We start from the raw sequence: 14377 nt of genomic DNA, 5'->3' as shown, positions 1-14377 counted from the left end.
CCCATGGTGGGCTCTTTGGAGACTCGTCCCCACCCACCCATCCACGCAGAGACCTCTGTCCTGGGCCTTCCAGCGGTGGGCATGGAGTTGCCAGCCGGACTCCCTCAAGGAAGGGACTGTCGCCCAGCTGCTGAGAGCACTGTTGGCACCAGGGACAGCCCCAGAGAACTGCTTTGCCCAGGTCACCCCCTTCCAATACCATGTGCACCGAAGAATGATGAATGCCCAGTGGGGGCAGCTCTGACAGGCACCTTCAGCCCCAGCGAGGCCCCATGGGACCTACGCAGCCCATCTTCTTCCTCTGCCCCATCCCGCCTCCTCCCCTCCGCTCCGTAGGTGCTGATCCTGAACCATTCCTTAATCTGGAACGCAGAACCATCTCAGCGTCGGCTCCCGGGACAGCCCAAACACCAGCCCTTCACTGACAACTGGGAGGCACCATGGCCGTCCTCTCCTCACCTGTCTCAGCTCCTGCCCCTGCGGCCCAAACCTTCCAGCCCCCTGCTGTGGGCATCCCTGAACCCCAGAGTGGGGCACCAGCAATACTGGCTCAGGGCCTGCTCCCTCCACAGTGCCCGCCGAGCCACAGGAACCCCAGGAACCCCTTACCCTTCTCCTTACCCCACCGGTTGCTGGCAGCATGGCTTACCTGGCCGCTGCCCCTCTCTCCAGGCCTTGCCATGCAGGCTACTCTCCTGGCAGGAAGGAGGCTCCACTGTCTGTCTTCATGGATGTGTCCCAGCCAAGCACTGTGAAGGGCCATCAATGTTTTGCTCCCAAGAACTCTCTTGCAAAGCCCTGCTTTGGAGGTGGCACAGCGCAGGCTGATGGGTTTTCTGCAGCTCAGCAAGCCTCCAGCCAGAGCACGAGACCCCACTCTCCCCTTCTGATGGGCTCTGTAGGCCACCCCCCTTCACTTGACTGCAAAGCAGGGCAAAGCAGCTGTGGCCGCGTATGAAGTCTCACTAGTTGTGCTCGCACAAGAGTTGGAAGGAAGATGAGAGGCAGAGACCATCCCAGTGTCCCCCCCACCATTATCACCCACTTTGCTTGGGAGATAGTGGATTTTTCCACTTTGCAGGCGTTGAGAGGTGGTCGTGGCAGTGGCTTTGGCAGCCTCCCCTCCTTGAGTCAAGGAGAGGCGGTGGTCTGAAGGTCACCCACCCCCACCTTCCCTCCCAAAACCCTGCCTTCCTGATGGGAAGGCGGCAGCAGCCTAGAGTGTCTGCAGGGATGTTCTGGGCCCTTCCACGGATACTGTAAACACGTAATTTCCAGTAATAAATCCTTTTCTGCCTGAAATAGCCAGGGTTGTTTCTGTTTCCTGCAACTGAGGCTGACTGGCACAGAACATCTCTTTAATTTCTAATCTCTTACTTGGCCTGGATTGGGTGGCCACTGTTGGATTCGTTTTGCTGTCCTTTATTAAGTCCCACCTGGAGGTAACTAGCCACCTCCACTTGTGCCACCTCCACTGCACAAACGAATCCCAGGAACCTTTGTTAAAATGCAGGTTCTGTTTTAGTAGGTGTTGGCTAGGGCCTGAGAGTCTGCATTTCTAGCAAATTCCAGGTGAGGCCTTTGCAGTCACCCTACCCCAGATCTGCTGAAAAGCATAAACCCCTTCTCAGCCTCCAAGAGCTCAACAGTGAGCTGGCTCCCGACTGCAGACAGAGCCTCCTGGGTAGTAAGAGCAGGGGTCTCCTGCCTTCTCTGCACCTCATGAATGAAGAAGTCCAGCCTCCCAGGTACAATGGCAACAGTACTTCCTGGGGGGACTTGTGATTCCTCAAAGGACGAGCACTTATTTTTCCCCCCCGAGATGGGGTCTTGTTATGTTGCCCAGGCTGGATTCAAACTCCTCCCACCTACTACAGGCACACGCCACTGTGCCTGAGGACCAGGGCATGGCAGTCTTTGTGCTAGGGGCAGGGGGCAGGAGGAAGGCAGGGACCAGGGAAGGAAGTATTCTGAGGGAAGCAGCTGCTGAGCTGGCCTTTGCGGCACTGGCTGGGCAGAGGGCGTGGTGTGGATGACAGGGGGGAGGCAGAGAAGCGGGAAGGCAGAGAAGCGGGGAGGCAGAGAAGCGAGCTGGCTGTGCTTGGTAAACAGCCCTCCTGAGTGACTGCAGGATGAGATGGGGCGAAGTCCGAGCAGAGCAGACTCCTTTGCACAGCCCTTCCCAGCCTGGCCTCAGCCCAGTTGCCAGGCCTTCCCCTCGGCATGCCCAGCCCTTGTTGAGGGCCTCACTGCACAGAAGAGCCTGAGCCAGCGGCTGGGGTTGGCCCTCACCTCTCACTGTGTCAGTTACCTGGGGCCGCCCTGACCCGCCCACAGGGCAGAGGAGCAAACATCCCGCTCCAGACTCTGCCAGGCTCCAAAAAATGCCCTGGAAACACTGGAGAGCATTACCAAATGTGATTTTTGAGATGGTTTTCTAGAATGTTTCTGGAGAAACACTCAAAAATAAATGGAAAGACTCTGGATTACCAACAAGATGAATGACTAAAATGATAAATTGGGGTGGATTACAGTGTGTTATCTAGAACTCTAAACATTAGCCATGTCTGATTCTGAAAGGACACCATAGCAATGTCTCCAAATTGTGAAGAAAGAGTTTAGAAGTCAAAAGGATGGGTATATATTTCTTTTTAAAAAATAGGCACTTAATATTTATTGAATGAATCAATTGCTTATGTAATGTACAAAAGACAATATGCCCAAAATGTCATTCTGAGACACACTGGAATGGTTCCAGAAGCAGTATTCTGAAAAGGGGTCACTAAGAAATCCTGGCATTCCATCCACCTCAGGTAGCTTACCTGTATATTCCGCTGGCCCCAAATTACTCAAACACTTTATTGTCCTATTATCATGAATGTATTTTTGAGAGCTGCTTCAAGTCCTTTGTGAAATGAGGCAGAAAACGGAACGCAGACAGAACAAACGAAATCGGCAGACCCAAGTCAAACGGGATATAGAACACATGGAAGGAGGGGAATTGAGAGGACAGGAGACATACCACTCACTCCCGTTACATTGTCCTAGTTTTACATCTTGCTTTCTAAAAGGGAGAATACGAGGAGGCTCTCTGATAATTTGGAAACTCTTTCACCCTCCTAGCTTTTCAGATTAGGAGACATTTGCTGGGTGAATTGCCTGGCCATTGAGAGGTGGGAGATTCCATGACCTTAGCGAGTGCTCTGCCACCCCCTGCTGCCATGGGGATAGAGATTAGCAAGCTAAGCACCCGGGCCTCAGAGTTGCTAGAAGGGCCACCCAGAAGGGCCCACTGTGCACCTCTACTCAATGGTCACTGAGGTTGCTGGGTACACCTAATCCCACTGTCACCATGCACTTGCCACAGGGGCACGTGGGCAGCTCTGCCCTGCAAACAGCAGCTGGTCAGGGCTGGGCTCCATGGCTGCCCATCTGCCATCTGTCCTCCCTAGCCAGAGAGGCAAAGATGTCTCTAAGACAGCCCTTATCCCTCAGAGCATCTCATCCAGTCCCTTCTGGCTTGGATCTGTGGCTCAGATGGGGATTTTCCATCCTTCCCACATGGCCGGCTGCCTGCATGCAGTGCGAGTCCCAGATATGCTGTCCGCCCCTCCTCTGCCCCATGGCCTTCCCCAGTGCCCCTCACCACATGTAAGGTGAAGAGGAGGCTGAGCTGCAGACTCTGAAGTTCAAGTTTGAATTGTGGCTCCAGCTTCGTGACCTTCAGCAAGTGACTTAGTTTCTCTGTGCCTGAGTTCCTCATCTATAAGATGGAGACAGTAACAGTAGGCACTGCAGAGAGCGGAGCAGATCAAATCAGCTAACATACACAAAGGATTCAGCACAGCGTCTGGCTCAAGTGCCCAAGAAATGCTTGCTGTTCTTCGCTGCCCTGCGCTCCTCTGGGGCTTGAAGCCCCAGCCGCAGACACCCCCTCAACTCAGCCAGGGCCCCCAGCTCTGTCTGTTTGCACTCTGACAGGGAGAGCAAAGGAGCAGCTTTGCAACCCTCCTCAGAAAGTGTCCTTAAACCTACAAATGGACCTTAAGAATCTAGTGGAGGCTGGGTGCGATAGCTCATACCTGTAATCCTAGCACTCTGGGAGGCCGAGGCGGGAGGATCGCTTGAGCTCAGAAGTTCTAGACCGGCCTGAGCAAGAGCGAGACCCTGTGTCTACTAAAAGTAGAAAAGTTAGCCAGGTGTGGTGGTGCGCGCCTGTAGTCCCAGCTACTCGGGAGGCTGAGGCAGGAGGATTGCTTGAGCCCAGGAGTTTGAGGTTGCTGTGAGCTAGGCTGACACCACGGAACTCAACTCAGGGCAACGGAGAGAGACTCTGTCTCAAAAAAAAAAAAAAAAAAGAATTTAGTGGAAAGACTATAAAAGGAAAGGCTGTGTGCTAAATTTAGCCCTTGTGTATGTTAATTGATTTGATCTGCTCTCTATCAAGTGGGAATCATTCTGCCTAACCCTCATCACTCCAGCAGTAGAATCTCAATAACTTTTTATGCTGTTTCCAGATGTAAACTGGAAAGCTCAACTTTGATACTAAAATATCAGTGTCTGGGGCCGCTGCCCTAGAAAGGGAGCTCCCGACGCCATCCGTCTTGCGCAGCTGGCTCGGGAAGTCCAACACGGGTGGGCGGATCAGCACATCATCAATTGCAATGCCCTGTTTGGGGGCGTCGGCCTTTGCTCCCCGACAGAACTCATAAAGTGTAGAATGGCACAAACCCAGAAACAGGTTCGAATGTTGGGGGAACCAAACAAATGACAGTGTCACTCAAAGGGTATGAAAAGTAGAACTCTTAGTGGGGGTGAGCCCACTGAAGTCACTGTAAGGGTGAATGGAGGCCTTGGACTTGAAACTGCTGGGAGCCTCTGAGTTAGGTGTCCCCTGATGCCCTCTAAGCTCTGCCTGCCTGTGAGGTCGAGTGTAAGACGGCCTTCGGCTCTGTGCCGCCCCAGCCCAGCCACTCCCTTGCATTTTCTGGGGAAGGTGTGGAGAGGACACAGCCCCCCACAGCCTCCCTCTACACTGCCACCCCCAAGCCAGCTTCCTGTTGTCCTGTGGCTGGCACAATATAGAGCGCACACACCTAGAAGGTGTCTGCAGGCTGTGACAGGCCGTCCTTGCTTGCACAGTGGGGGAACTGAGAGGTGGTGGCTTTCTATTTTCACTTCATCAATAAGCAGCAGCTGGAAGGGAAGCCAGAAGCAAGGTCATCGTCTCCTATGGTCTCTCTAGAAACAGAAAAGGCTAGTTCTTTCTCACCATGGGTAGCATGATTTGAAAATGCCATATTAACCCTTCAAACACCCACTTGCACCCACCCTGACCAAATGAGGGGCTCTCCAGAAGCGGCTGCCCAGCCTGGCGCTTGACAAGTGCTTTGTGCTTGGATAGAACACCAGTTACGTGTCAGACATGGGCAGACGTGCAGTCCCTTATTTCATACATGACAGAACCCTCAGAGTCAGTATTATGCCTACTTATAGCTGAGGAAACTGAGGCTGGGAGCGGCGACACAATAGGGTCAGATAGCTGAGAAAGCATGGAGTCACTCACCAGCTTTCCTCTCTTGGTGAGACCAAGAATTCTGTCCCTCTTGTCCCCTCCTTTCTGCTTCATCTGGGTGTCTGGTCACCAAACCCTCTGCCTCAGCTTTGCATGGCGTCCTTGCCTCCTTCGCTATCTAGCCTGACCCTAAAGGCAACATGTGCTCCTGACAACAGATCAGCCATCAGAATCAGACAGACTGGACTTGCATCCTGACTTGCCATCGCTGGGTGTGTTATTTAGGGCAAGTCTCTGGGCCTCAGTGTTCTCATCTGAAAACAGGAACATTATTACCTCCCTCACAGAGCTGTCATGTAGGTTGGTGGAAATGTCTGACAACCCCCTAGGACAGGTGCCCGGAGAAGGCAGCGATGGAGGTGTGTGATGGTTTTCGACAGAAGCTTTGGAAGCAGAGACCGCTCTAGCTCAAAGCCTGACTCTTCCACTCATTGACAGAGCGCTGCAGAAATGCCTCCCAATCTGCTTCATAGGGTTGCTGTGAGGAAGGAAGGAGTTAATAAATGTAGAGTGTAAACACCAGGCATGGCACATAGTAACTGCTCGATGAACTTAGCTATTGTTACTAGTTTCTTCTCAAACAAAACACTCTTGTGATACTGGCAGCATGCTTTACCTCTGGCTCCTCAATCTTGACCTCCAGTCTAGAGCGCTGGCTCTCCAGGCTCATTGCCCACCTCTCCTGCTGACACCCCCACTGGATGACATGAGCACCGCCAATCGACTGCATCTGGCACCCTCCCTTCCCAATCGGCCTCTTCCTGGCTCCCCAGTCTTGGCTGGGCTAATTCATTCCTGACTCTGTCCTTCCCTCACTCCCCCAAGTACAAGTACTCGCTCTTCTGCATCACACCCATCTATCCCATCCTCTCCGGCCCTGGGCCATGGCCAGCCCACCAGAACTCCTGACCATCTCCCATAGGCCACAGGCACAACGCCCTGGGCTGGACGGGCACCCGCAATAGTGCCGGCACACGGAGAGCTCCACCGGAGAAGCAGCAGCTTGGAGAGAGGCCGAGCACTGGGCCAGCCGGGAGTCTGGCGATAGCTGTCACTGACAGAGTGCCCACTCTGCCAGCACAGCCCCAAGCCCCCGCTGAGCTAGTCAGGCTGGGAGAAGCAGGAACAAAGCAGGCAGGGGAGGTGGTAGGAGCATGGGCTGGACGCAGAGGCCAGGGCCGAACTTGGGGCAGTTTCTGCACCTCCAAGAGCAGGTCTGCTCCCCGTTCCATGGTCCCGTTGCCTACCGGGTGGGAAGCAGAAGTTCAGGAGTCCCCTGCACACAGATGACTTCTTTCCTGCGTTACTGCAGTGGCCTCTTTTCTGGACCTCCCTGCCTTCTGCATCAAATCTGTTCTGTAGCCCAAGTAATCAGAAAACAAGTCTGACAAATGGCTTCGCTGGTTAAACTCTGCAAGGGCTCTCTCAACGCACGCCCTCAGCAGGCCAGCAAGGCTCTTCATAGTCCGCTCCCACTGCCTCCCTGGCCACCCCCACAGCCGCTTAGCTTTAGGCAGCTGAAGGTCTTGTTTGCTGGTCCCCAAGCGTGCGAAACTCTCGTAGGCCTGCACGCGTCTGTTCCTCACCGCCTCTGGCTGGAACACGCTTCTCTCCCCATTCCTCCTCCTCTCCCCTTGGGTCACCAGGCTGACTCCTCTCATCCTTCCACATGCTCAGCTCAGGTGATTTCTTTGCCAGAAGCTCCAGTTACCCAAGGTCTGTGTGCTCCCCGCCCGCCTGTGCCTTCCCCTACTACCTGACCTCAGGGAACCCCCAGCCGCATGCTTGTCTGCCTCCCATCTGGTCCATGTGCTCAGGGAGTGCACAGACCACACCTTATTGGTCTTTTAGCCCAGTGCCTCGCTCAGGGTCAGATACTCCAAAGCAGCTCAATAAATGTTTGTGGAATGAGTGGATGAGTAAATCCGAGGTAGCTGCAGAAGGGCACACACTCAAACAGGGCTGCTGAGTGGGGGGACGGTGGGAGCAGGAGAGCACACAAGCCCACTCTAACAGGGCCTCTCTTGACGGCCATAGGAAAATGCAGGATATTCTAGAAAACTTCAAAACTGCACAAACACCCTACATATCAAATAAACATGTCAGTGAGCAGCACCTCAACTCAAAGGCTCCAGTTTGCAACCTCTGCAGAAGCAGCACTTGGGAGGAACCAGACTTGGGTCCCCTCCTAAGAAGCCATCTCCCAGACACCGTGGGGAATGGCAAGTTCAGACTCAAAGCAGTGGCTGCTGCAGACATCTGCTTACCCACTCCCTCTTTCCAAGGCCCCTGGAAACCAAGGGCAGTGGGCAGGCCACTGAAGCCCCCCTTGGTCCTCCTGCACAAGGTGGTGTGGTGCCAGGGCCTCCAGCCCCCCACCTCAGTCCCTCCTGAAAGACAGGCTCTCCCAAAGGGGGTCCAAACTCTCAGCTGCACTTTAAAATACCAGTGGACTATTATTCTAGGCCATGTTGCTCTGTGTTACAGCTGGTGACATTCTTTCTGTCTACTGTAATCACGAACTTGAAGGAGAGGGGTGGTGGAGCACCTTAACCACCAGTAGGCAGCTCAAGGGTCAAAGGTTTAGTACCATAGCTGGCAGGAATAACAAGTTCAGATCACTCACTTCCTCTGGAGAATTAGCCCCAGACCAAGGGCCACCTCCCTCCGCCCCTGCCCCCAGCTGTGACAGCAGGTGAACTGGCCACCTGCCTCATCTGGAGAGAAAGGGCCTTAGAGCAATCAGATGTGAGTGTTTCATGTTGCTAGGGAGCAACAGGCAACAGCTGGCTGAGAAATAAGTCGTGTCCTTGGGAAAGCATGTTCCTGGCCACTAATTAAATGTTGCTGCAGCGTATCTTCCTTCAGGGAGCTATAGAAATGTGCTGAATTAATGCAGACGGGAGCAGCCAGTTCACAAGCCTGCTTAGCCTCCTCCTGCCTCTGGGCAAAGGAGAGGCTCAGGGGGCAGGAATGAAATTGCCAAGCCCCTGGGAGGCTGGTAAAGGAAATAATCCTGGCCTCAGACTACTCGGTTCAGCTAGCCCACAGAGAGCCTAATACTGCCCTGCTACAGGTGAATTCATTGCTTAAATACTTTTTGAAATATCTCATTAAATTCCACTTCTGAGTATATATCCAGAATAACTGAAGGAGGATCTCCAAGAGATATTTGCACATCCCTTGTTCACAGCAGCACTATTCAAAGTAGCCAAGAGGCAGAAGCAACCAAAGTGTCTATCACAGATGTATGGATAAACAAAATGTGGTGTATAAATACAATGGAATATTATTTAGCTTTAAAAAGGAAGGACATTCTGACACAGGCTACAACATGGATGAAACCTGAAGACATTACGCTAAGTGAAATAAGCCGGTAACCCAGTTGCAAAAGGACAAATACTGTATGATTCCCCTTATATGAGGTACTTAGAGTAGTTAAATTCGTAAGGACAGAAAGTAGAATGGTGGCTGCCAGGGGCTGCAGGGAGGGAGAGTGAGGAGTTGTTGTTTAATGGGTACAGAGTTTCAGTTTTGCAAGATGAAAACATTCTAGAGATTGGCTGTACAACATAAATATACTTAACACTACTGAACTGTACACTATACTTAGAAATAGTTAAGATGGTAAATTTTACAGTTTTTAAATACAATTAAATTTTTTTAAACTCATTTAAAAATTTTTTAAGAAATACATGTCCACAGTAAAAAAATAATACAAAGATAAAGGGAATAAGCTAAAACAAAAATGTCCACTTTCCAGAGGTAACCACTGTTAATACCTTCCAGTCTTTCCAGTGTTCTGACTCTACAAGCATGTATGCGTGTGACTTCAAGTTTAGTAGAGTTGTTTTTCTTCATACAAAAAAATAGCATCACACCAAACATAGTTCTTCAATCAATATGCCTGAGAACTTTCCAAATCAATACATGCATGTGCTTTGCTGTGTCATCAAACTGCATTTTATGAATGTTTTATAATTTTTTAGTCTGTTTTCTACTGATGTACATTTAATAGTTTTTACTTTTTCATAATTAAAAAGTTACAATGAACATATGTCCTGTTCACGTACACAAATGTTTTTGCCTTGATACATATTTAGAGTTAGAATTTACTGGGTTAAAGTTGTGTGCATTTATTAAGATACTGCTTTTTAGTCTTTCAAGAAATCTGAATCAACTTACTCTCCCATCAACAGTGGATCGGAGTACCCCACATCCTTTTCAATAGTGGGTCACCAAATATTTTTAACCTTTGCTAATCTGATAGATGAAAAATAAGCAGTTTTCATATGGTTGTTGACCATGTGTATTTATTTTTTCTGTGAACATGCTTTTTGCCCCCTTTTTTAGACTATTCTTATTGTTATTATATATTTATAAAATGCTTTATACTAAGGAAATCAATCCTTTGATAAAGGTGTTGTCATTTGTCATTTGACTTTGTTTTGGTATTTTTTGGCATGTGTAAGTTTTCATTTGTATGCACTCAATTTTACGGGTTTTTTCCCCCTTTCTTAGAAGGGGCCTTTCTCACTGCAAAATTATAAACAGAAATCTAGAACACAGCAGCGCCTTGGCCATTATAGGTCCATTTTCCCTTATCTTTCTCTGACTGTGGCTCTTGCTATGTGCCCCTCCCAAAGCCTTTCATTGTGAGACAGCTCTCCTGGGGTGCTGTACATGCTCCCTGCAGAAATGTCCCGAATCCTGCTCCAGTTTTTCCCATTCTGCCTTTTTAGGAAACTCAACCTTTTTCTAACACAACATTTCTCAACCTTCTAAAACTCATCCCCACACAGTAAAATCTCACATCCCTCCAAGATTTTGAGGGGATGTGTCCCAATTATGAATCACTGTGTCTTCTGTAGAACCTAATCAGGCAAGTTTTTTTTCAAACTCTCTTAAGTTTATAATATAAAAACTTATATATTTTTCATTTTTCCAATAAAAATGCACTACTGTTTTTTCAAAGGAAATCCCTCTCAAGATTCTGCCATATCCACTAACTCAATCTTACCCCTAACCTACCCTCAAAGTGGAGAATCACTTTGCAGATAAAGTTTATTTTAAAAAAAAAAATTAACTAGAATGACATTTTTAAAAAACAGGATAGACTTGAAAGGAAAACAATCCAGAGGCAATTTATTTTGAGTAATATGTCCCTCCTTAAGGACAGATTCTAAACTTCATAATTCCCCCAAAAAACTTTTAAAGACTAGGGCCAAAAGACCAAGTGTAAAATTACCTTTCATTTGCTACTTTGTTCCTGTTCAGCATATTCCTTTTCCCCAACTTTTCCTTTCTTTTAGTAGAAATACAGGCCTCTTGTCACAACTATTGGGGTGGAGGGGCTAATGAAAATTATATATATATATATATATATATATAGAGAGAGAGAGAGAGAGAGAGAGAGAGAGAGGGAGGCCCCTCCTCATTCTTTCAACAATTAAGACACAGTCTCTTCCTCTAATCCTGGAAAGCTAATGCTACACTTAGAAGAGAAACAGTAGCTGGAGATCAGAAGCTCTCGACTGAGGAAACAGAGCCAGGCCAGGAAGAGCTGCTCGATTGAGATGCAGTGGATTTCGGCCTGGGAGCCCCACTTCTGCTCATTAGAGTTAATGTGTGCCACTGCCAGACAGCAACTGCAGACGGCCCTCTTGGGGTGCTGCAAATGCTCCCTGCAGGAGGTGGGACTTTGGCATCAGAGTTAATGAAACATAACGTGGACAAGCAGTGGGCTTCCACAAAAAAGCAGCCCAATATTCAGCTCTTTCTTGCTAAATCCACACTCAAGGACTGCTTACCTGGTTTCCCTACTGATGGTAGGACAGGTGAGCCAGAGAGAGGGCAAGGTGCCTCTTTCTTTCAAAGAGAGAGAGATAGGTATTGAGAGATGTTACCAGACTAGAAACTCAAAAGTTAGGGCTGTGATTTACACATTGTTATATTCCTAGTCCTTGGCACTCAGTAGGCCTTCAATAAATGTCTAATTTAATGCATGAATGAACAAAGAAGCCAACTAACACACTAGTGTTAAGGAGAAGAAAGAGTATGCATGTGGGATATATTATCAACCATAAAAGATACCTCTGGTGGGTCATCCCCCTACAAGGAAGGGGGCAGATAAAAAGGCACAAAAACATCAGAATTCCCTGTTAATGTTTTTAAGAATCAGTAAAATGCCAGTTTAGACCTAAATAAATTCAGAGATTTAAATGAATTCTAACATAGGCTGGATTAAAGTTTATTTGCTATTAACTAGTAATGTCACTTTGAGCAATTTGCTTAGTCTCTCTGAGGTCAGTTTCCTTACCCATAAAATAGGAATACTGCATTTTTCAAATCTAAGATGCCATATTGCAAAAGACACTGTTATTTATGTGTCAGTTATATATTGATATATAATAAATTACCCTCAAAACTCAGCAGCTCAACATATTTATTGTCTCACACAATTTCTAAGAGTCAAGAATCTGGAAGTGGCTTAGCTGGTTGGTTCTGGCTCAGGCTTTCTCGGGAGGTTACAGTCATCTGTAGGCTTGACTGAAGCTGGAGGATCAGATTCCGAGATGTCTCACCAACAGGGCTACTGGCAGGAAGCCTCAGGTCCTTGGTGAGTAGGTCTCTCGGGTTGCCCAAGTGTCCTTGTGACACAGCAGCTGGTTCCCCCTTTCAGTAATTCAGGCGGGTGGAGTGGGTGTAGAAGCCCGGCCTTGAAACGTCTTTTATAACCAAGCCTTGAAAGTGACACATCATACTTCTGCTACATTTTATTGGTCACACACACCAACCCTGATACAATGTGGGAGGGGACTATACAAGAGCATTTTACAGGAGGTAGGGTCACTGTGGGCCATCTTGAAGGCTGGCCACAATGTGTCACTAAGAAAAATTAAACCATGACAATGCTTTCTTATTACTTGGAATTATTTTTTACTGTATTAGCCATATCTTTTGTTTTCTGCTGCTTTGACATCTTGGGGCCATGCTGACCCTGGATTGTTCTTCCCAGGATTTGCTAATTCCTAGAGATAGCAAACAATTTACCTGGGAACAAATCTCTGCTATACAAACCAACCAATCTAGAGCCCACACTCCCCAAGTACCTCTTTAATAGGGCTCTCGCACTCTACCCTAACCACCTCAGGGCCAGATACCAGACAACTAGGGACACCCCGTATACCCCAATGTCCACCAAAATTATTTAAATCAGCTAATCCCTAACCAGTTTATCCTGCCTCACCCACTCTTTTCTGCAGAAACCACAATAAAACCTCATGCCCACATTTTCCCCTGGCCCCCTCTGCCTCCTGACCCACCCAGGTACTTTCCCATGGCCCTGTGTGGCATGTTGTGCCTCCTATTTCTAGGGACCCATGAGTACAACACACTTTCTACTTCATGACAGTCATTTCCTGCATGTATCTTACCATAACCTGATTAAGACAAATCCTAGTAAACTTAAAACATACTTATTTAAAGAGTACTTTAGGTCTTTTTCAGATTTGGGGGCATGCTGAAGAATACCCAGTTTCATCAGCATTTTCTATTTGACTTAAACTCTGGTTTCATTTTTTCCTATATTGAATCACATGTCCCTGGAAGTTAATCAGCTCCTGTTCAAAGTCAACAGGAAGTTTCTAACAAATTGATTCACACCTTAATGATTACTCCTGTGCTTTGCATGAGTTGGTCACACTAGGCCTCTCACTGCATTAAAACTTATTCCATTTATTACAAGGGATGGGACAGTTTCCCTTCATTCAGTTGCCTTGTTAGGTGTTTGATAGGAATCCTCTTGCACAAATCTCAGGATGACAGTAAAATTTCATTTACTAGTAGATATCTTTCTTTCTTTCTTAATTCCAAAAAACACTTGCTGTTTTGTAAAAAAAATATGGCCTCATGTTCATTCCTCTAATGGCAAATCTGTGCTTCACTATTATCAAAATTAACCCCACTGCTCTGCTTCTGTGCCTTTCTGAATACAAGACAACCTTTCATTATAATACCAAATCATACTGTTATCTTTTTGAAGACAACACTTAAAAAGCACTTACATGGAACACATGTGGTACCAACAACGCACATTACTCAATAGAAATGATGACAATGGGAAGAGCCTGCCCAATTTGCACACGCACAGGTGATGACGGCAGTAATGTCACAACTGCTGCCTGGGTGACACTGATAAGACACGAATTTTAAAATATACTCCAATTTCAAAAAATGCATCTCAGAATCGATAAAATGCAGTAAATGCCTTCCCATATAAGGTGCTTAGCATAGCATCTGGCTACAAAGTGGGTTAGGGATGTCCTGCTCTTCTCAGACCCAGGTACACTGGGGATGGGCTATGGCAACAGAATGGCACCACCTCAGATGCCATGGTCTCCTTGCGTGGCCAGCGGTTGGGCCTGGAGAAGGGGCAAGCTATGTCACTTAGTCACCAGGGAATGAAGAGGTACAACCAGGGCTGGAGCAGACTCCATGACACACTAAAGAGGCAGGAGAGCCTCCCACGCAGAGATCTATAGAGAAGGGAGAAGGCAGCTAGCATTTATTGAGTACTTATTGTATTAAGAACTTTAATTAATACTCATTTAGTGTTCACATCATCCCTGCAAAGTAGAATTATCCCCATTTAACAGAGGAGAAACTGAGACTCACTAAAATTCTTTTTATCAAGCCCAGGGTTAAACAGTTAGTAGGTAACAGAGCCAGGGTTTACACCAGGCCTCACATGCAGGCCTGAGCTCTCCCTGTAGTTCTGTCAGGACACGAATCTGAGTCCTA

This window comes from Lemur catta, chromosome 9, assembly GCF_020740605.2.
Source record: "Lemur catta isolate mLemCat1 chromosome 9, mLemCat1.pri, whole genome shotgun sequence".
NCBI lineage: Eukaryota > Metazoa > Chordata > Mammalia > Primates > Lemuridae > Lemur > Lemur catta.
This window is presented reverse-complemented; position numbering follows the sequence as displayed.